The following is a 24,128-nucleotide window of genomic DNA, read 5'->3' as shown; positions in this document are numbered from 1 at the left end:
TGCAACTCCTCAGATTTCACAGAACTCAGTGGCAGTCTTCTAAAGCAGCGACCAACTGGGTAGCACATCTTTGCACTGGCCTTCCTTCTTCTCTTTTGGCTCTCCTGTCCCTCCCTCTTGCTCCCTGAGATCACTTCCAAATACAATATCTGCTGCAATGCACTTGTCTCAACCCTGCTTTCTTTTTCATTTAGTGTAGTAAATGCAGAGGCTCACCATCCCCCAGAGCTCCCCTCTCTCTTCCTCTCTGCTGCCACTGGGAGAGTTGACTGCTGGTGTTCACAGCTGAGTACCTTTCACAGTGTTGCCCTGACCAGAGGGAGCTGCTTCACCCATGCTGGCAACCCTTCCCACAGCCTAACAATTGACTGGTAGATTTGGGGGCAAAACAGCCTTGCATCGATCTGAGACATCTCTGAAGGTCAAACTCAGCTTCAGAGATTTCCATGGGATTTGCCAAACCCTTCTACTTCTCCCTCTGCTCACTCCTGCCCTCCTCACTCCCTTACTTGTGTTCTTGAGAACCGTACCCAGTAAACCCTCTGCATTTCAATATCTACCTCAGAGTATATTTCCTAGCAAACACAATCTAAGATATTAAACCCAGACCACTGGTACCAGGAGTAGTCGTAGAAGACAGGTGCTTAGGATGGGATTTGGCAACTGGATCGATCAGAGACAGCGATAAGACCCCACTGTAATTCCTGAGACTCTCAGTTGTGAAAGATTGAGGTGAAGTGTGGGTGAAGCAAAGTGTTGGAATATGCCGTAAGGATGATACTTAATGGTGGTAATGTTAATTATAATGATTGCTATAATGGTAGCCTGAAATGTTTTTATTTGAAAGGTTTTGTAGGGACTTCTCTATTCTCGAATTCTTTATTGTTGGAGGCACTAGACATTGCATTTTCTCTGGACTGTGGTATTACTTCTGATTCACTATGTTGGCTGAGGGATGGGGCGGGGGGAACAGTTTCAGAGGCATATAGAATGACTGGTCTATCAGCACAGCAACTGACACAACTGTCCCCTCTAATGAAGGGCCCCATCTTATGGCATATGCGGTATGTCAGTGGGCACATGAGCACTAGATTCATTAGTTTTAGCACATACCTCTTTACTCCAAAGCATCTAGCTTATTAGATGGTTAAATAAACTTTTATAGGCTCGAGTAACTCTCCAATTCAAGGCCAATATTTTGGGAAGGGGGGTGGGGGAGAGCACAGTGCCTGAAATGTAGTGAAAGCTTTAAATCAGAGCTCTATAAATAGTGCTATGTCCCCAGTGGTTGGAATACATAGATCCAGAAAACAAGAAGTGAGATTAATCTCTTTCACTACCATGATCAGTGGCATATTTTCAGATTCTGTGCTTTCCTTCTCTGAAATTCTACATTTTGTCAGATTAGATTCTCATTCTCAAGAGAACACTTCTGCTGGAGAACACAGCAAGAATTTCACTGAGCTAGAAATTCTGATTACCAACCAGTCTCTCTGGGCTCCCCATGCCAGTGGGCCAGCAGTCAAAGAAAGAGGTTACTCTACTGTTAGAGAAAATAAACCCTGATTACCAGCAGAAGATAGGCAGGATAATGTTTGGGATTCATGAGGGCATCTCTTGGTGTTACCTAGAAATAATTATGAACAGGTGATTGCAGCAGCCATAGTCCTCAGTGGGTGATCATGACTCCAACCTCTTGGAGTGAAGGCCTGAGTCACCTGTATCCCCTAACCCAGTCAAGCAAACTGAACTAACTGAAGATATACAAATGGCCAATAAAACATAGAAAGATGCTCAACATCACTAATCATTAGAGAGATTCAAATCAAAGCCACAGTGAGAGAATTCTCACCCATTAGGATGACTATTTAAAAAAATGGAAAATAACAAGTGTTGGCACAGGATGTGGAGAAATTTGAACCCTATGCCTTGCTGATAAGAATTTAAAATTGTGCAGCCACTGTGAAAACAGTGTGGTGGTTTCTCAAAAATTAAACACAGAATTACCATATGACGTAGCAATTCTATTCCCAGATATATAAACAAAAGAAAGTAGAAACTTGGGGGCACCTGGGTGACTTAGTCAGTTAGGCATCTGACTCTGGATCTCAGCTCGGGTCTTGAGCTCAGGGATGTGACTTCAAGACCCACATTTAGTTCCATGCTGGGTGTGAAACCTACTTAAAATTTTTTTAAAAGTAGGGACTTGAACAGATACACCAATGTTAATAGTAGCATTGTTCACAATAGCCAAAATGTGGAAAAACTCACATGTTCATTAACAGATAGATGAATAAACACAATTGTGTGTGTATGTGTGTGTGTGTGTGTGTGTGTTATAATGGAATATTATTTAGCCCTAAAAAGGAATGAAATTTTAATACATGCTACATCATGGATGAACCTACAAAGGATTATGCTATGTGAAATAAGCCAGACACAAAAGGACAAATATTATATGATTTCACTTACATGAGGTACTTAGAATAAGCAGGTCCATAGAGACAGAAAGGATAATAGAGGTTATCAGAAGCTAAGAACAGGGGGAAATGGGGACTTATCATTTCAATGATATGAAGCCTCTGTTTGGGATGATAAAAAAAAGTTCTAGAAATAGAAAATCAGTAATGGGTGCACAGCGTTGTGAATATACTTAATGCCACCAAATTTGCACTTCAAAATAATTACAATGGTGACTTTTATGTTATGTATGTTTTACCACAATAAAAAATGCCAAAAAAAGTTTTAAAAAGGAATACATGTAGATAAAAATTCCAGTATACTGACGCTTTATCTATTTGTTATCAAGGATGCAACTAGATAGAAATTTAGAAAAAACAAAAACAATTTACTGTTTTCCATTTTTGTTCAAAATTGAATGGCATAGTCTTGTAGAATATCAGTTGGAATATAGTTAAAAGGATTCCACTTACCTTGTTTATCTCTTCATGAGAACACACTCTGTGCTATTAGAATAAGCAATTGTACAGTTAAAGTAGGAAGAGATAGAAACATTAGTCACTGAACCAGTGTGTATTTTATTACTCACTAATCCAGCTATGGAAATCATACATGCCAAATAAATATTTATTTTACCAGTTTTGCACCTTTTAGGGCACTGGCAGTCTTTCAAGAAATTTCCATGGGTAGTTAGTTTTCTTCTGTATTCACATGCTATACAGCAAGTTCTTCGTCTAACTGCATAATTATATTTCCTAGGAATCCCCTCAGAGATTGATAAAAATGATAAACTAACCATTGATGCAAGGTCTGCCATTTTTCTTTTGTGTAATTCCACAGGAAATTTCAGAGACAAAACTGCCATATAACCTGTAATAGAAAATATAATAGTAGAAAATACAAATGCAGTCATAAATTGGTGTAGAAAATGCATAACTAGATGAGGTGGAAGGACTGATAAGCAATATAAAAATCATGATTTTATTTTTATTACTTAACTGAAATAGTCACAGTGACACATTCATTGCTTTTGTAATACATGAAAGTCATTGTTTCTGTATTTAGAATTAGTAATATAGGGTCTGGAATTTTGGCTATTATTTCCCCTGAGATTCTATAGGCCTCTCCAAAATGCTGATGTAGTTAATATTTCACTAATGTGATATTTACTTCTTTCACAATTATAACTCTAATACATCCCCTCTTCTAGCATGTTGCTTTGTCATCTTATTCTGTGAATTTTTCTTTAAAATTACTGCCATCCTTGACTTTTCTGTGACTACACCATCTTTTCTTTGGACTTTACCTTTTTACATAAAAGACATAGAATATAAAATTAAAGTGTTTCAAATGAATTCTCTAAACAATAGCTTAAGAGTAAAACATATTGATTGATATCCCTAAGGCTCTGAATGCTCAAGCCTAGGAAACCTGGTTCTACATTTGAGGTTTCATGCTAACCGAGAGTCAGCTGTTTATCCTCAAGTCTGCTGATGCCAGTTGTACTAATTATAATTATATAATTCAACTAAATATTACATAAAATGAGAAATGCAAGTGCAAGTGAAAGGGCAGGCCTATGCCGGCCGACTCCATCTTGTTCTGTGTCCTTCACCTTGACCACACCTCCTCCCCTTGAGTAACCACCCCCCCCTCACCTGCCTAACAGGACTCGGACCCTTCCCCAGCCAATCGGCTGAGGCCACAGCCATTACTTCACCAACTGCCCCTAGGCCCCAATAAAACCTTTGTCCTTTTGAAACTCACTCTCTCTCCCTGGTATCTCACCGCTGCGTCAGTGCAGGTAGGGGATTGAGCTCGAGCTAGCTCAAATAAAGACTCTTTTGCTTTTACATCGGACTTGGCTCCCTGGCGGTATTTGGGGATCACGAATTTTGGGCATAACATTTAGGGGCTCGTCCAGGATCCCCAAGACCCCCGAGGGACCCCCGACCCGGAGAGCCTGACTGGCCATGGTTAGTGTCTGTCTGTTTGTTCTGTCTTTTCTGTGTGAGCTCATTTCTGGAATTCTGGTAGTGCCCAACGCGGTCTAAGTGGACGCACTGGAGGACCACGGGCCGGGAATTTCGGAAGACGTTCTGATTCTCCCTTCTGGAGGGACGTGGAATCCCCTCATCTGTTTTGGAGGGACGTGGAATCCCCTCAAAGGTCTGAGACGAGGCGGGTCGCTCCTGCTGGTCGGCGTGAGGCCGTCTTTGGAGGGACGTGGAATCCCCTCATCAGTTTTGGAGGGACATGGAATCCCCTCAAAGGTCTAAGCTAGCTTTCAGTTTTGCTTCCATGGAGTTGGAAGACTTTCTAGGGGCTATCTGTTTGTCTGTTTTTGTGTTTCTCTGTTTTGTTCTGTGGACTTACTGGACGGACGTTATGGGACAGACTCAGACTACCCCTCTACCCACCCTTTTGGCTTAAGCCCTTCCTAGCCCCACTCCCTCCGGAGCCAAACCCATTCTTGCTTTGCAGGGATAAAGAAGAAGAAAAGTCTTACCCAGCCTTCAGCACTCCTCTACCCTGTCCTACAGCGGGGTACTGAAGAAGAATTAATTTTTCCTCCCCCGTATAACCCCTCTAGGATGCCGGAAGAACACCATCCTCCCCCTCCAGGGAAGGCAGACGCTGTTCCGAGAGTGGGAGGTGGAAACGCTCCAGTGGGAAGCCCGCCCTTTACCAGACAAAGGGCTCAGAGGGAGCAATCTGCCTGCGCTGCCGACTCAACTATTCTGCCCCTGCGAGTCACCGGACCCCCAGACGCGGAGGGGAATCAGCCCCATCACTATTGGCCTTTAGCCACTAGTGACCTCTACAATTGGAAAGCTCAAAATCCTAAGTTTTCCGAGAAACTGGCAGGGCTTATTGATCTATTAGACTCTGTTCTTTTTGCCCATCAGCCCACGTGGGACGATTGCCAGCAGGTTTGCAGGTCCTGTTCACGACTGAAGAAAGAGAAAGAATCCTCAATGGGGCCCGAAAATTAGTTCCAGGTGCAGACGGGAATCCCACCACCAACCAGGCTCAGGTAGATGCCTCCTTCCCCTTAACTCGGCCCCAGTGGGATTTCAACACGGCAGAAGGTAAGGAGAAGCTCCAGGTCTACCCCCAGACTCTAATGGGGGGTCTCCGAATGGCTGCTAGAAAGCCAACCAATTTGGCCAAGGTAGGAAATGTACAACAGGGAAAAGATGAATCTCCGGCTGCCTTTTTAGAACGGATCATGGAGGCATTCCGTACCTATATCCCTATGGATCCAGAGGCTCCGGAAAGCAAGGCAGCTGTTATCATGGCCTTTGTAAACCAATCGGCCATAGACATTAGGAGAAAATTACAGAAAATAGATAGACTAGGAGGAAAAAGTCTGCAGGACTTACTGGTGGTAGCCGAAAAGGTATATAATAACCGGGAGCCTCCTGAGGATAAGCAGGCTCGCACCATGGCGGCTGCCAGCAGTAAGCAGACTCGAGACCTGGCCAGAATACTACTAGCTACCACTGCTGACTTCCCCAAGGAATGAGACCGCCGTCTCCCGCAGCTGGCAGACGACGCAAGAAAAGGTAAAAGAACCACCAAGGGGGGAAGCAGAGGCTGCAGAAGGATCAGTGCGCATACTGCAAGGAGATAGGGCATTGGGCCCGAGATTGTTCAAAAAGGGCCGGCGGGAAGGGAAGCAAGACTGATCGAGTAAAAGTCCTAGAGCTAGATGAACTAAGTGATTAGGGGAGTCGGGGTTCGGACCCTCTCCCCGAACCCAGGGTAACTCTTAAAGTGGAGGGGACCCCTGTTCACTTCCTTGTCGACACCGGAGCACAACATTCGGTCCTCCGCACCCCACAAGGAAAACTAGCCAGCAAGAAGTCATGGGTACAAGGGGCAACTTGTATGAGCCAGTATTCATGGACTACCCGAAGAACGGTAGATTTGGGAACGGGTCGGGTATCCCACTCCTTTATGGTAATACCAGAATGCCCCTACCTGCTGTTAGGACGGGACTTACTGACCAAGATTGGAGCTCAGATAACTTTCAGACAAGGGGGGCCTCAGGTCACCGATGGCAAGGGCCACCCCATCCAGGTCCTAACCATGAAACTGGAGGATGAATACCTCCTCCACCAGGAGGCGCTCCCGAGAGGATAATATAGACAGATGGCTACAAGAATTCCCCTCGGTTTGGGCAGAGACGGGGGTGGGGATGGGACTAGCCGCTCATAGGACCCCAGTCCTGGTAGAGCTCAAGCCAGGAGAGAGTCCGGTAAGGATCAAACAATACCCCATGTCTCAGGAGGCCTGGAAGGGGATCCAGCCACACATCCAGAGACTACGAAGCCTAGGGGTACTAGTTCCTTGCCAGTCTGCCTGGAACACCTCCCTACTGCCGGTCAAAAAGCCTCACACAAATGACTACCGACCGGTACAAGACCTCTGGGAAGTAAATAAGAGGGTCACGGACATACATCCAACTGTTCCCAACCCATATACTCTCTTGAGCTCCTTGGCGCCCTCCAGGGTCTGGTATACTGTACTAGATTTAAAGGACGCCTTCTTCAGTCTGCCGCTGGCACCCCAGAGCCAACCCTTGTTCGCCTTCGAGTGGCATGATCCGGAGGAGGGCTACAGTGGGCAACTCACCTGGACACGGCTACCTCAGGGATTCAAAAATTCACCCACCATCTTCGACGAGGCACTACACGAGGACCTGGGTGAGTACAGAAGGGAGCACCCTGGCCTCACCCTTCTACAGTACGTAGATGACATCCTGATTGCTGCCGACAGGGCCAAAGACTGTGAGCGAGGGACCCAGGACTTGCTGGCTACCCTGGGGGCCTTAGGGTACCGCGCATCCCTGAAGAAGGCTCAGATATGCAGGGAGAGGGTAAGTTACCTGGGATATATCCTGGCGGGTGGACAGCGGCAGTTATCAGATGCCAGAAAAGAAACTGTCCTAAAGATCCCTACTCCCACCTCCTGAAGAGAAGTGAGAGAATTCCTAGGATCAGCCGGCTACTGCTGCCTCTGGGTTCCAGGTTTTGCTGAGATCGCCAGGCCCCTATATGAAGCTACCAAAGAAGGGAAAACATTTAAATGGGCTGAAAAAGAAGAAACTGCCTTTAATCAGCTAAAAAAGGCCCTCCTAAGTGTCCCAGCCCTGGGCCTACCAGACATTACGAAGCCCTTCCACCTCTTTGTAGACGAACATAAGGGAATAGCAAAAGGGGTTCTAACTCAAGCCTTAGGCCCCTGGAACCGCCCAGTGGCTTACCTGTCTAAGAAACTAGACCCAGTGGCTGCCGGCTGGCCGCCATGCCTAAGAATTATTGCGGCGACAGCACTGCTAGTCAAGGATGCAGACAAACTGACCCTAGATCTGGAGATCTGGATCACGATCCCACACGCCATTGAAGGGGTCCTGAAACAGCCTCCAGATAGATGGATGAGCAATACACGTATGACTCATTACCAGAGCCTCCTACTCAACCCTCCACAAGTGCAGTTCCACCCCAGTGCAGCCCTCAATCCTGCAACCCTGCTGCCCGACCCTCACCTAGGTGCTCCACTACATGACTGTGCGGGAATCCTGGAACAAGTACATGGATTCCGGATGGACCTGACCGACCGGCCCCTCCCCGATGCTGAGGCTACTTGGTTCACTGATGGCAGCAGCTTTGTGCGAGATGGACACAGGTATGCGGGTGCAGCGGTGGTCACCGAAACGGACACCGTATGGGCGGAGGCTCTACCCTCTGGAACATCAGCCCAGCAAGCAGAGCTTGTCGCCCTTACCAAGGCGCTAACGTTGGGAGCTAGAAAATGGCTTAACAACTACCGGACTTGGGAGACCCAGTTTTACCAGACCTGCCCAAATACTCCCAAGAGGAGTTACAGCAGATCAAGAAACTCCCCATGGCCCAGAAGATAAAGGGACGGTGGTATACACCTAACAAGGAGCTCGTGCTGCTAGACTGGCTCGGAGTCTCAATATTAGAGCACATGCATCGGTCTACTCACATGGGGGCCTGAAAATTAAAAGACTTAATCCGACATGCAGGCATCAAGATTCACCAACAGGACACCAAAATAGAGCAAGTTGTATCTGCCTGCAAGACCTGCCAACTCACCAACGCGAGAGCCACATCAAATAAGAAAAGGAACCAGGCTCAGAGGCACCAGACCGGGAGCCCAATGGGAAGTCGACTTCACTGAAGTCGAACCAGGAAAGTATGGTTATAAATATCTTTTAGTATTTACAGACACCTTCTCTGACTGGGTGGAGGCATACCCAACCAAGCATGAAACGGCTCAGACGGTGGCTAAGAAGCTACTAGAAGACATCTTACCCAGGTATGGTTTTCCTGCCATGGTAGGATCAGACAATGGACCAGCTTTTATCTCGCAGGTAACACAGGCAGTAGCCAAGGCGGTGGGGACAAACTGGAAATTACATTGTGCTTATAGGCCCCAGAGCTCAGGACAGGTAGAAAGAATGAATAGAACCCTAAAAGAGACCCTTACCAAATTAACCATGGAGACTGGCGGGGCCTGGGTGACTCTCCTACCGTACGCCCTTTACCGGGTTAGAAACATTCCTTACACTCTGGGTTTTACTCCCTACGAGATCATGTTTGGCAGGCCACCCCCTGTTATTCCCAGCCTTTGAGCTGAACTTATTGCTGAGTTTAAAGATCAAGAACTTTTTCTTTCCTTGAGAGGGCTCCAGAGGGTGCACGAGGACATTTGGCCGCGCCTCCGTGCCATCTATGAGGCTGGCCCGACCCCGACACCTCATCAGTACAGGCCGGGAGACTGGGTCTACGCCAAGAGGCACCACCGAGAGACCCTTGAGCCGTGCTGGAAGGGACCCTACATCGTGGTGTTGACAACCCCCACCGCTCTCAAAGTAGACGGCATCGTGACCTGAGTCCATCACACCCACGTTCGGCCAGCGGACCCCTCCTCAATCCGGAAGGACTTCGCCACGCGATGGGCCGTCAGTCGGGACCAACACAACCCGCTCAAGCTCAAGCTACAGCGCATTTGACCCACCTAATATTGGTAACTCTGTTAACTCTGCTTGTCATTGCTCATGCTGCCGGGAGTCCCCACGCCCCCCAAAACATCACCTGGCAGATCATAGACACAAGCTCGGGGACAATACTTAATCAGATGTCCCAGAGCCACCCCAGGGACACTTGGTTCCCAGAACTTTGCATAAACCTCCAAACTCTGTTCCCCTTGTCACCATAAATGCAGCCGGTCCCATGATTGGGTCCCTAAGCTACATGACAAGGGGGGAATGAAAGGGCGGGCCTACACCGGCCGACTCCATCTTGTTCTGTGTCCTTCACCTTGACCACACCTCCTCCCCTTGAGTAACGCCCCCCCCCCCCTCACCTGCCTAACAGGACTCGGACCCTTCCCCAGCCAATCGGCTGAGGCCACAGCCATTACCTCACCAACTGCCCCTAGGCCCCAATAAAACCTTTGTCCTTTTGAAACTCACTCTCTCTCCCTGGTGTCTCACCGCTGCGTTGGTGCAGGTAGGGGATTGAGCTCGAGCTAGCTCGAATAAAGGCTCTTTTGCTTTTACATCGGACTTGGCTCCCTGGCGGTATTTGGGGATCACGAATTCTGGGCATAACACAAGTGAGTTAGACTCTAATTCTATGAAAACTAAGTCAAATGCTTAAAAATGCTTAAAGTGAGTTGCTAAAAAAATTATCAAATTACATGCAAGTGAGGCAATTGTAAAAAAAAAAAAAAAATCTTTAGTTGTAAAAATCCAGAGATTCTGCACTCAGACTGTTCTGCAATGTCTTTATGTTCTATTTCCAAGATAATGAAATAGGAACTATAAAATTGAAGATACTGCAAATGAATGTGATTTGTGCAAAAAAAAAAAAAAAAAAAAAAAAAAAAGGAAAAATTCAAAACTTCTAATCGGGAACTTAGTCCCACTGAAGATTTGGTGAATGAATGCACAAAATACAAACCTTAGTTTTAAGAGATGTTATGTATCTTTTGGTATTATTTTCTCCCTTCAGCCACTTTTTTTAAAAAATTGAAATATATTTGATATGGAACACTGTAAATTTAAGGTGTACATCATGTTAATTTGATACATCTATATATTGTAATATGATTGCCATTGTAGCACCCCCATCACATCACATAATTACCGTTTCTTTTTAGTAGTTGGAATAATTAAAATCTAGTCTTAGCAAATTTGATGGTTATAATACAGTATTGTCTATACTCACCACACTGTGTGTTAGGTCTCTAGGGCTCGTTTACTACTCATTGCATTGACCCCTTTTTTGATTAACCGACTAATTACCAGCAACTAATGTGTCAGCTAAGAATGTTCAAGCTATTAAACTATAATCTAGAAGGGCTCTCTTTTCATGGCATTTTAATATTCCTAAAATGCGTCATTAAAAGCTGAAATGTTTTACTAGTACAAGACTTCTGTTATTTGATTTATAAAATATGAGAATATGGTTGAGTATAGAATAACAGTGCCTAATATCTTAATATGTTGCATTTATAAAATGTTGGTATGGGCTGATACGATTTATGAAATAAATTTCTATTTTTTGCCTTTTACGGTTTTAAATTTCCATTTAAAAAACAGGAGGAGTTGTTTGGTTTCTAGTTTTGTTCTAGTGTGAATTTTTGTTATTGTTATTGTTTTAGTAAAAAATGGGGGAGCGAAGTACAATGTTAATACTTCATTTTTCAGACTTTCCAGGAATTAGAAAGTATAAATAGCAACAAAAGAACCTTTCAAAAATATATTTTATGAGGTATAATAAAAATACTTTTATTAAGAATAATTAATATACAATGAACACCACATATGTAAAGTGTACCATCTGATGAATATTGATATATGAATACCCCCATGACATATGAATACATCATCCCCAAAAGTTCCTCCCTCGTTGTAATCCAATCCCCTCTACTACCCATCCCCATCCCCAAGCAACCCCAATTTCCTTTTTATCATTATAAATTAGGGTTTTTTTCTAGAATTCTATACAAACAGATTCCTACAATAAGTACTATTTTTGTCGGGTTTCTTTCACTAGGAATAATTACTTTGAGACTAATCCATGTTGTAGCATGTATCAATAGTTTGTTCCTTTCTATTGCTGAGTAATATTCCATTGTGTAGATGGACAACAATTTGTTAATCTGTTCACCTTTTGATAAAATTTTCGACTGTTAACAGTTTGAGACTATTACCAAAAAGCAATTATGAACATTTATGTACAAATCTTTATGTGAAAATACGCGTTCATTTCTCTTGGGAGTAGGATGACTGTATCACATAGTGAGTATGTACTTAATTTTTTAAGAAACTGCCAACAGTTTCTGAAGTGGTTGTGCCAATTTTCATTCCCACCATCAGTGTATCAAAGTTCCTATTGCCCCACCTCCTCTCTAATAGTTGGTGTCAAATTTGGTAGCTTCAATCTTTTTAACTTTAAGTATTCTAGTGGGTGTAACTTGCACAAGGACAAACTTGTAAGTGGCATAAATGGCAAAGCTGGGACTTGAACTCAGGCAGCCTGGATCCAGGAAGCAAGTTCTTATCCAGCACACATCCTACCCTCTCCATAATTGCCCTATAGCTTAAGAGACTTGTTTGCTAATTTGGGTATGTAATCCCATTACATAATATTATTTCTGTGGGAAGATGTATTCTGAACTCCTGCCTTTTCTTTTTAGCAAATTTCTAGGCTCCAACCTGTTTGTAAGTTAGCAACTACCCACAGATTAATACACTTCCTTAAATAAATATGGAATTTCTGAGCACATTTTAATAGTAAAATATTTAATAAGTGCACATGAATAAAAACTCATCGGTGATGCTCAGGCCCAGCCATTTATAGACAATCTGGGTGTTTTCCTTCTCACTAGATTATTTTTGGAGAGGAAGGAATAATAAGAATATGAAAGCACACTTAACAAAACAAAAACCCCATAATCCAAAAGGGGTCAAAAAGTGAGGCTCTTAGGTAATCAGTGAAAGAGAAAAAGGAGGGAGACAATATATTAGCCCATTTTAGGGAGACTTAGAACTATCCTGTTATTTATGTGCTCACTTGGAGCATGTGTCAAGTTATCTCACTTATGTAATTGTCTCTTTCTTATTACCTTTCCTCAAAAACTAAATGAGCATCTGTTAAGACTCTTGGTTACAAATAACAGAAGCCCAACCTAACACAAAAAGGGAATTTATCAGCTCATTTAACTTAGAAGACTCTGGCTGAATCTATGAGCTCAAGACGATGACTCAATTCCACCTTGCTCCATCTTTCAGTTCTATTTTCTCCCATGTTGACTTAGGTCCTTTTCAAGAGGTGTCCAAGTTGGCCACCAGCAACCCCTGAAGAGAGAGCACACTATTCTCTAAAGAGCTCCAATAACAGCTCCAAAAAACATTCTCAGATGTTAAGATTGGTCCATGATAGGTCTTGTAGCCATCCCTATTCCAGTAACTTTGCATAGTAGCATAGAATACTCCATTTTGGTCCCCATTTACAAAATCAAGGTGATATTACCAAAAGAAGAAGAAAAACATTCTGGGCAGGCAAAAATTATCCACTATTTAATTTCCTTTTTCCCATTATTCCTTGTTATCTTTCCCCTCATTTTCCTTTCTGGGAAAGGACTTGAACCAATCCTCTATGAACTTTTTCAAGAGGGGCTCACTGTTAACTCGATAGTAATAAACAAAAAGTAAGTTCTCTGTTATTATGGATTGAATTGTATGCCCCCAAATTCATATGTTGAAGTCCTAACCTCCAGTATCTCAGAATGTGACCTAATTTGGAGACAGAGTCTTTGCAGAGCTTAATCAAGTTAAAATGAGGTCATTAGAGTGGGCCTCAATCCAATATGACCGCTGTTCTTATACAAAGGAGAAATTTGGAAATGCACACATGCAGGGAAAAGGCAACATATACTTGGGGGAGGGAGACAAGGCAGGGAGTTGAGATAAGAAAAGAATATTTAGGTAGATGTAAATTATCAGTAGTACTTTGGTTCTTGGCTTGGTGACTATCCATCATCCCACCTTTTTGTGGGAGGAGTGGTAAGTAAAAGTAAGTGTAAAAAATAAAACTTGGGGCACCTGGGTGGCTCAGTCACTTAAGCATATGACTCTTGATCTCGGCTCAGGTCATGATCTCATAGTTTGTGAAATCAAGCCCCATATTGGGCTCAGTACTGACAGTGTGGAGCCTGCTTGAGATTCTCTCTCCCCCTCTCTCTCTCTGCGCCTCCCTTGTTCATGCACTCTCTCTCAAAATAAATAAACCTTAAAAATAAACAAACAAACAAACAGACAAATAAAAGTAAAATAAAGAAAATAAAGGGGCACCTGGGAGGCTCGGTTGGTTAAGTATCCGACTTCAGCTCAGGTCGTGATCTCACGGTTCATGAGTTCAAGCCCAGCATCAGGCTCTGTGCTTAGAGCTCAGAGCCTAGAGCCTGCTTTGAATTCTGTGTCTCCCTCTCTCTCTGCCCTATCCCGCTTGCGCTCTGTCTCTCAAAAACGAATAAATATTAAAAAAAAAAAGAAAGAAAATAAAGAAGGATCACTTATGGATCAATGATGACAACATATTATGATTAATTCAATTCTATTTACCTGTCATCCAAATAAAATATATTATGTAGATAGAAATCAATAAAACAATAAGATCAATGACTTTCAAGGAAAAAAAGTGAAAGTTAAGAGGGAAAAGGGAAAAAGTATCCCCCCAAAATTCATTACTTTTGGGGGTTTCTTTATGTATTTTTTTTCTTCATTGCAGACTAGAGAAAATTTCTTCATGCACCAGTTACTGGAAACGAGTGATCTAGACTAATCCCCCCCGAGTCCCAAAAGTGTTAGAATCTCATCACTCAATTTCACATACTGTCTTTGGAATTGGGGCAGAAGGTTTTGGTGGGGTTTTTTGGTTTTTGTTTTTTCTGTCTTGTCTGAGTCCGTATTCTTAAAAATGAAAATTCCAGTGACCATAAGTATTAATGCTATTGTACCTTAGAAACACATGGCTCAAGATGTATGTTAGCAGAAAACAGTCTGAAGATGTCACTCAACAAAAACATTTCCAGAAGCTTAGCACTTAATTGGTCTTATTAGCACCATCTGCTCATCAGTGTTGCTTGTAGAAAAGTGTTTTCATCAGAGAGCAACAAGTTGAAAACAAGGCAGATCACCACACTTTGTTTTAAATTTGACACCACATTTTGCCTGCCTTTTATCACAGTTTTAAATCGTCAAATTAAGTGAGTGAGTGAATCATAGCACTTGCATCACTTGTTAGACCCTGGTTTTCTGATTCTTCAGGAACACACTCATGTCCAGAAGTCCTCTTCTCCCCAGAACTGCCTCCATCAGATTGCTTAGCCAAACATTTGGAGAAATCTTTTAGTAGTAGTTTTCAAGCAAATTTTTCACACGCTCCATTTTTTCATTTTTAAAATCTGGCTGTTCTAACACATCAGGCATAGAGAGAAGATCATGCTGAAATTAAAATCAGACACTGGGTGAAGTATGAACAAAAAATTACTCCTATTATAAAAGTGTTTTGACAACTAAGCGCTAATGATAAGAGAGTTCACTGGATTTCCTGCCTTCAATGTTTGCTTTAATATTATTAATCTAACCATCGTTTGTTTTAAAGATATTTCTATAATAAAGTAAGAATATTCTAATCATTACCATGCTTATTTCAGAATTTGACTTAAAAAGTGGAAGTTAATATTAAGTCTTTACTTCTTTAGATTTATACATCACTTTTTACATGGATAAATGTAAAAAAAAAAAATGATAATTTGCCAAAGTGGCAATTTAGCCAAAGCAAACATAACACTCTTAAGGAAGAGAATGTAAATAGCAGCTTTCTTTCTTAGCCATCTCGGCTGTTGGTATAACTGTTTATATTACACTAAATTAATACTTTTTATTGAAGAACAAAATGATAAACAAGAAAAATAAAACTATCCTCAGAGCTCTATTCAAGACATAAAAGACTCTCCCAGGGAAAACAGCAAAAATTAGTTGTACAAAGATGTAAATTTAAGTTTATTCTTTTTTCATAATAAAAACACACATATACACACACACACACCCATCCTGGAGTTTAGAATGCACGTTGGCATCAATCAGTTTTTTTAAAATTCGCATCTTGCTTTTATTTTATATTACAATGACTTATTTCCAACTCATTAAAATTGTTTGAAAACATTTTTATTACTTTAATTATGTGAATAATATCATTACTTATTTTTACATATTTTATATTTCTATTTCTATATATTTATTATTGTTATGTGGATAACATTATTTCTCATATTATTACTTACATAGATTTTTTTCTTTTTTATTACGTAAATAACACTGAGAAGAAACTCTTTGGATGAAAGCTTTGCCAGCATTTCTGGGTTCCTTAATAAAGCTTCTAGTTAGGAGTGTAACAGATCCTAGGAATGAAAACATATGAACAATCTAAAGCCCTCTGAACATGTTTGTAGATTACTTTCTTGAAAAGTTGACCATCCTTATTAACATTTACTAGTTAATTTTTAAAAAGAGGTAGAAGTAGTTAATATATTATTTTAAATTTGTTTTTATGATCAAGAAAATGAATTCTTTCAAATGTCAGTCATTTGTAATTGTTCCTTTGTGAAAATTTTCATTTCCCTGTCCATTTATTGATAAATCCTCATGTCTTAATAGTTTTTAGGAGATCTCCAATGTACTGACCTTATCCCTTTTTGTTATTTTTCCATTTGTCTTCCGATTCGATTTACACACTTTGCAAAATACAGATCTTTCAAAAGCTCTTTTTTAAAAAGCTCTTTACCTTTTCTTATTTTCGCTCATTGCTTTTATACTTACAAATGCCTACATCTTATCTCTTTTTACGCCATTCACCTGTGGGTGGTCGCCGCCCAGAGACTTCTCAAGGTCTCAAAATCCCTCCTGGCCCAGAGTGAACCTCCTGGCCCAGGGACTGGCTGCTCCCCAACAACAGCCATTGTTTCACCGGGTTTCCTGAGCACCAGGGGCCTGGGGGGTCGGCAGCGAACAAAGCAAATGCAAATCTCCACCCTCCCGGAGCTTCCATCCCCTTCCTGGGGCATCACGTTTTCCCCAATGCCTGGCTTTTTTTGTCACCATAATTTTACTAGTGTGCCATTGCCTGGATGTGTTCCCCTCTTCTGCAACAACCCAAATGTGATACCTCCTTCAAGGGCCAGCTCTCCCAAGACGTTCTTCCTTGAGGAGCCACCCACGTGACAATCCCCTCAGCTTGCAGGCCCTTGGGCTCTTATGTTCTAATCTCCTCAAAGAGTTCCTTTGTAACTGTTCTCCACTGGTACCATTAACATAGCCTAACATAGCCACCATAATGATGTGTCCTTAGGTGCCACTTTACTTAAGTGTTGTGGTTTGCTGTGTGTAAGTGTGTTTTAACTTTTACATCTCATTCTAAACCATGCAAAGTGTATTTTGGTTTACAGTACTGGTTTAGAAACAATACTGATTCTTTTTCAATGTTAATCCACTGTTAAAGGCCCAGTGAGAATAACATTCCCTTGCCAATGACTTGTGATAGTTCTTTTATCATGTACTAAATTCTTTCTTAGATCCTGGGTTGATTGCCTACTTCCTATTCTGTTTCAGTGATCTTTCTATTTTGCATCAGAACAATATTATAGCTTAGCTTTATCATATTATTTTTGATACAAAGTAATATGGACTGTTTACCTTACATCTCATGCTGTGGGTATTCCTCGGTACATTATGTTTTTTATTGTTCTTTTGAATGAAATTTTTTTCTGTTCTGTTTTCTGACTTGTTTTTACTGGTGTATTGGAAGGGTTTTTAAAATACGTGTTTATCTCAATCTGAGCTTTTCATTTTCAATAATTATTAGTTGATTTTGTAGAGTTTGCTGATATCTAATCATAATGTCTGTAAATAATGAAAATTCTCTTTCCTAAAGTTATGTCGTATTGACAGAAATTCCAGAGTAATATTAATTAATAATGTTAATAGTGGGTATTCTTGTCACAGAAAAACTAAAATAATGGCTAAGGAAAAACTATGGTCAACTTTCTATTAACAGTGAAATAATAGTTGAAAACAAATCACCCTTAATTATCCTAGCTTAAATTAACTGCTTCGCAAATTTACTGTGGATAAGGTACATCGAGATCCTGGGGACATGTTCATCTCTCCAGGAAGGGGACAACATCTGACTAACACTTCCAAGGTGGCTTCAAAAGGAAAGCAACTTCAGATCTAGATTGCACTTGAGAGGAGAAAGGCCAGAAGGAAGTTAGGTGAGTGAGTCTCTGGATTCCCATACTTCCTTTCCTTAAAAGCAGTTTCTGGAATGATGGCCAGTGGACTCATCTCTCTTCCAAATGACTGTAACAGAGAGCTGAAGGTGAGCATCACTTAAGCATCCCTTAAGGCGAGTGTTTTTATAGACTGATGAAACCAAAGGAACTTAGTATAATGGCTAAAAGTTGCTTTGTTTTCAAACTATAAAATGCAGATAATTATATCTCCCTCTTAAGGTTGTGTGCTAATTGTAGGAGGTTCATGTACAATAAACAGCAACCATTATTATTATAAAGCACACATTAAAATTTTGTAAATAAATGTCAAGCTGTCTCAAGAGATTTTCTCTATTTTCTATTTCTATAACAATTTGGCATCTCTTATCAAACACCTTATTAGTTTTACTCCACATTGCAGCAAACCCCCTGAAAAGGGTTTGCATTGCTAGAACTTCATTATAACTAGACAAAAATAGTATAGTGCATTTGTCAGCCTTGTACACAGGAAATACATAAATATTTTAAGGCAATCACATTCACACATTTTAGGTCGCATCACTTGAAAGGGCACTTGGGTGGCTCAGTTGGTTAAGCACCCAACTTCGGCTCAGGTCATAATCTCATGGTTCATGGATTCAAGCCCCTGCATTGGGCTCTGTGCTGACCAGGTGGAGCCTGTTTGGGATTCTCTCTCTCTCCCTTTCTCTGTCCCACCCTCACTCCCATGCACTCTCTCTCAAAATAAATAAATAAACTAAAAATAAATAAAAATAAAATTTGTCACTGAAAATATGTAATTTGCTAATCTGCAAAGAATTTCTAATTCATGACGCTACAGTACATTTCACCTTATTTCAGTTTTAAGCAAAATTACATCATAAGCAAAGAAAATAAATATTTAAAATGTACATGTAAATTACTGAATTGAAACTTAGTTATGGTAATACATTTATTAAGAAAATCTAATATATATTAAACTTCATCTTATTATCTATGTAGTATGACTGCCAAGAAATGTCTATTGTGAATCTATTCATAAGAAAAAAGTCATAGTAATCCAAATTGAGGAACAGTCTGCAAAACAACTGGCCTAGAACCTTCTATCAGATAATGTCATGAAAGATGAAAAAGGCTGAGTAAGTGTTCTAGATTAAATGAAACTAAAAAGACTTAACAACTAAATGCAATGTAGGATCTATGATTGGATTCTGAAGCAGAGTTAAAAATGATTTATATTGAATATTATTGGAATATCCAAATAATAATATTGGGAGAATTTGAAAATAGACTGCATATTAGATGATAATAATGGATTTAAATTAAATTTGTTAAGTGTAATTATTTGGTTGTTATTGTGTAGAATATCCTTATTCTTTTTTTTTAACGTTTATTCATTTTTGAGAGACAGAGATAGAGTGTGAGTGGGACAGGTGCAGAGAGAGAGGGAGACACAGAATCCAAAGCAGGCTCCAAGCTGTCAGCACAGAGCCCGATGCGGGGCTTGAACCCACAAACCATGAGATCATGACCTGAGCTGAAGTCGGACGCTTAACCAACTGAGCCACCCAGGTGCCCCAGGATAGCCTTATTCTCAAGCATTACATGCTGAAGAATCAAGACAGGGGCAGCTAACTTTTAAAATAAAGAAAAAGGGGCACCTGGGTGGCTCAGTCACTTAAGCATCTGAGTCCTGGTTTGGGCTCAGGTCATGATCTCATGGTTTGTGGGATCAAGCCCCGTGTCAGGCTCCGTGCTGACTATGGAGACTGCTTAAGATTCTCTCTCTCTCTCTCTCTCTCTCTCTCTCTCTGCCCCTCTCCCTTGCTCATGCTCTCTCTCTCTTTCTGTCTCCAAAATAAAGTAAAATAAGGGGCACCTGGTGGCTTAGTCAGTTAAGTTCTGACTTCAGCTCAGGTCATGATCTCATAGTTCGTGAGTTCAAACCCCACATTGAACTCTCTCCTGTCAGCACAGCAGAGATCCCTGTGCTCTCTGTCCCCCTCTGTCCCTGCCTCTCCTCTGCTTGCATTCTCTCTCTCAAAAATACATAAACATTTAAATAAAGAAAAAAATATAAATATCTAGGGAGAAACAAATACGGCAAAATGTTAATTTTGGAACCTACATTAATTGTGTATCATTGTTTGTTGTACTATTCTTTCAACTTTTCTATAGGTCCAAAAAAAATCTTAATGTAAAATTGAGAGTAAAAAAAGCTAAGCTACCTAACTTAAAAAGTGTCTTGTATCTAACAAAAAGTGGGCACTCCCTCCTCCTTTCTTGCCCATGCCCTCCTACCTGCATGTCCCCGAATGATACCAGTTTTCTGTTGGCTAAATTGTCCAGTCATTGCTTGGGGTTTCTGGTGTCATGCAGAAACCACTCACACAATAAATCCACTGCAGCCATTGACGTGTTCTCTTTCATAAGATGGCATTCATTCTCAAGTGCACATGATTTATTTAGTTCAGACCATCTGCATGCATACTTTTGCTTGTCTTTGACTATTCAAACAATTTGTATGTTACCCTAATTAAAATTAAAATTTTATAAAACTCATGGGGAGGGCCTTTATTAAAAAAAATTATTTTCTTCTTCCTCAGTTTTCTACCTGTAATTTAAGGAACTCCACCTGCTTCCCAGGATTGCTGTGAGGATTGAGTGAACAAATGGATGAAAACACTCACCCAAGAGTCTGGTAATCAGTAAATGCATTGACATACAATAAATTGAGGCAATCATTATAACCTTAACCTTAATTTATGAAGCAGTCTTATTTGTTGTTTATAAGAAAAATAGCTACGTACTATACATGAGAATTCACAACAAAGTTCAAAATTTTCATTTCTGGTGATACAAAGTATAGAAAGGCTTATAAAATATTCTGCTCCGAGCAAAATAACTTCTACCATAGATGTTACCTGGGCAATAGAGAGCTGGTATTATGGAAATTTACAGGTGAAATTAAAGTACCATAACTCATTATATCTACAGTCTTTAATCCTAAAATTTTATTTTTTTAATCATTTTTTAAAGTTTATTATTTTTGAGAGAGAGACAGACAGAATGCAAGTGGGTGAGGGGCAGAGAAGAGGGAGACTTGAATCTGAAGCAGGCTCCAGGCTCTGAGCTGTCGGCACAGAGCCTGAACTGAGGCACAAACATGTGAAACCGTGAAATCATGAACTAACCTGTAGTCGGACACTTAACCGACTGAGCCATCCAAGTGCCCCAATCCTAAAATCTTTCTTAGCAAAGTTCTACCTCTGGTCTGTAGGGGAAGTATGCAATGATTCTTTTTTTTTCTTCCATTCCTCCAGCACTGGTAGATTCAAATACTAGATGCTCAATACACATTTCCAGATTGAAGTAAAGATGGGGAAAAAATGGAATGTTTGTATGTTTACAGAAATGACAGTGAAGGGGGGGGGGAATGATAATGTAGGAAAGACAGAGAAGAACTACAACAGGTGCATTTTAATAAACAAGAGAAGATGAGATTGGCCTTAAAAAGGAGCCCATACTATTCATCCAAAAGTAACACTTGACAAGTGAGGATATGAGAGGTGATGCTGAAGGTTTGAAGGGAGACAAGAAGGTATGCAACTGTCATGTAAGAGAGTGGGGAAGTAAGTGAATGGACTAGGAGAATACAAGACATCTCTCAGAAACCATTAAGGGCCCAATGAGGTTAACTATCAGAGATTTCAAATGAAACCAAAAGTAGGCAATAGCAGGCCTAACCAGGTTGAGCTTTTGTGAAGGCGGTATGATGAGGTAAGAGAGAAGGGCACGGGATTTGAAGATGAACAAAAGTTAGTGCCTATAGTGCTTGATTATGGAATTTACACTGGGCAAGGAAGGAAAAGTGGTCAACAGGAAGAGGGGAGACGGCTAACAAATAGTAACGTCGATGGACCCAACCATGGTTCTGGTTTGACCCAAGCCTTCTTAGAGTTACAGTCCAGAGAGAGGAGTTAGAAACGTGATTGTCAGAGAATAATATGCAGGGAACTGAGATGATGAAGCTGTTACAATTATTGGTAATGATAAAGTCTAGGATATAATTATGGAGATGAAGTGCTAAGGTAGGATTATTGGAAGAGAGGTGTGAAGGAACTAAGTAACCAGAGTGTTGGAAGGATCACCTATGTGTTTATTAACATTACCAAGAACTAAGATAGAAGTAGCCTGCAGTGGGTCAGGAGATAAACCAAGAGAACAAGCACAGTAACCCAGAGAGCCAGTAGATGGAAGCAGAAGGGAGATAGTGGGGACAGTCTGATGATGTGAAACTCACAGCTGACTATTTTTTTAGGGAGGAGGGAATAAGAATATTCTGAAAATGGTGACAAGGAGCAGGGAAAACACATACTCCCACCCCAACCTCAACCTTATGGAAGAAAACAACATCTCACCACTTGATGGTGAAGTAGTAGGCTCCAGAGAGAGCCAGGTTTTGATTAGAGCAAGGAAGTGAAGGGGACTTTTGGAAAAGGATTATTGATGATGGACCACAAGTTCCAAAGGAACTTGGTGTCATCTTGGTGTTAAAGGTTTCAGGAGTCACGGAGAAGTGGGAGAAAGGAATCTGAACGGTGTAAGGATTAGAATGGGAAATGAGTGGGAAGGAGAACTGTGGCTACTTTGCAGTTTTAATATGAAATGAATTTTAGTGGCCTCAAGGCAGATAAAGTAGTGAGCTGTGATCAGGGAGTGGTGGGTTTCCAGGGAGGCAAAGACACCTAGGAAGGGGCAGTCTTACTGCAAGCACAAGGAGTGCCTTCTTGGTCTCTGAACTCAGTTTAAATTTAGTGTCCTTGGAATGCATTATATCTATAAAATGGCTTGGAGACAATGCTAGGTGCTCAATAAATATTCAGTGAATGAATGAATAAAATGTGAATGACAGCTTCCTCTCCAATGCCTTAGAGGTATTAGCATGTTTACACCATCAGATATTTCAGCGCATTCCTCAAAGCTGCTCCTCGGTTCTTTAACACCATGAGGATCTCTTTCTTTCTGCTGGATTTGGAGATTTGGGGGCAGGTGAATAGCCGTTAATTTTACTATGCAGATGTCTCCTTTTAAGTAAAACATAACTCCGGAAGGAGAGGAGGAAGGGGAGGGGAAATTTTGTGACTACCCAGTTCTTCTTTTGAGAAAGTTAGATATTAGTCACCGTTCTTTCTGCTTTATTTGCCCATCAGCAGCCCTTGGTCAGAAGCCTAAGAACCAAGCCATCTGTCGAGTTTTCACTCCTCAGGGAAGATGCATTATTTATGCTGCCTCCTATGTCTTTGCTTTCTGAGTTCCTGAGTGTGGGAACAAGCCCATTAGCCAGAATTTCCCAGAACACCAGGTCACGGGAAATCCTTGCGCAGAAGGTAGTGACCTGCAGCACTCCAGATGCTGGGAGGAGTCTTCCTAGTGGTCTCAGCATAACTTCCTGCACTGCTTAATCCCCTCTCACAGACCCAACCTCTTTCCTGTCCACTACCTACCTTCCAGCCCCTTCCCTACCCACCTCCACTAACCCTAGCCCAGTCTGTACAAGGTGAATAATAATTCAAATGGCCATTTTTGTAATCATGTTACTAATGTTGCCTAAAGACCAGCTGGCAACGTACAGTTATCGCTATCATTACATACATATCAGATGCACTTTGAAATAAGATTAATGTGATTACAATACTAAGCTTTGAGTTTAAACTGCCTTAAGGGCATGTCGTGTCAAACATTATTAGAAATAACAATAATAAAAATATGCAGGGCAAAACTGTCTTAACAATTAATATCTTTTGCTGTTTCCCAAGTGTTTTTCTTTATTTCCTTCAAGTATAGCATTGTCAAATAATTGTAATAAAGTGGCTGTGCTTCAGTAAGAGTGATATTACCATTATTAAGAATGAGGTGTTTATTCGTAACTAAGAAGAACTGAATTTGCATATAGCTCTGCTGCCCCAATTAACCCACCATATTCATTTCCAATAAGTATTTATTGAGCACCTACTATGTGTCAATTACAATTGTATTTTTGCCTTACATATATTTACCTGAGAATCATGTTAGCTCATGAGTTTTCCAGTCCTTTTTTCCTTTTCCAAAATATGACTTATTATAAAATTCTCATGTTCCCATAACACTACTAAGTGAAATGATAAATATAATGTACATAAAATAAATTTTGAAGAAAACCAGTGTTTGGTACATTTTAGTGCATTTCTCATTAATATTTAACTCTCAACGGTCACTGCCTAATCTAACCTCCACTTGCCCAGACTTGA

At 41.0% G+C, this 24,128-nt stretch overlaps 1 long non-coding RNA gene across 1 annotated transcript; it reads left to right on the top strand.

Moving 5' to 3' along the window:
- Window positions 1-10,077: 10,077 nt before the first annotated feature.
- Window positions 10,078-20,512, top strand: LOC122227414. The gene is made up of 4 exons (XR_006206022.1): window positions 10,078-10,113; window positions 17,700-17,838; window positions 18,841-18,977; window positions 20,445-20,512. It is a non-coding gene; the product is annotated as an uncharacterized LOC122227414 (long non-coding RNA).
- The last annotated feature ends 3,616 nt before the right edge of the window (window positions 20,513-24,128 follow it).

This window comes from Panthera leo, chromosome A1 (assembly GCF_018350215.1).
Source record: "Panthera leo isolate Ple1 chromosome A1, P.leo_Ple1_pat1.1, whole genome shotgun sequence".
Lineage (NCBI taxonomy): Eukaryota > Metazoa > Chordata > Mammalia > Carnivora > Felidae > Panthera > Panthera leo.
The sequence above is the reverse complement of the archived record's forward strand: the minus strand, read 5'-3'. Positions and strand labels throughout refer to the sequence as shown.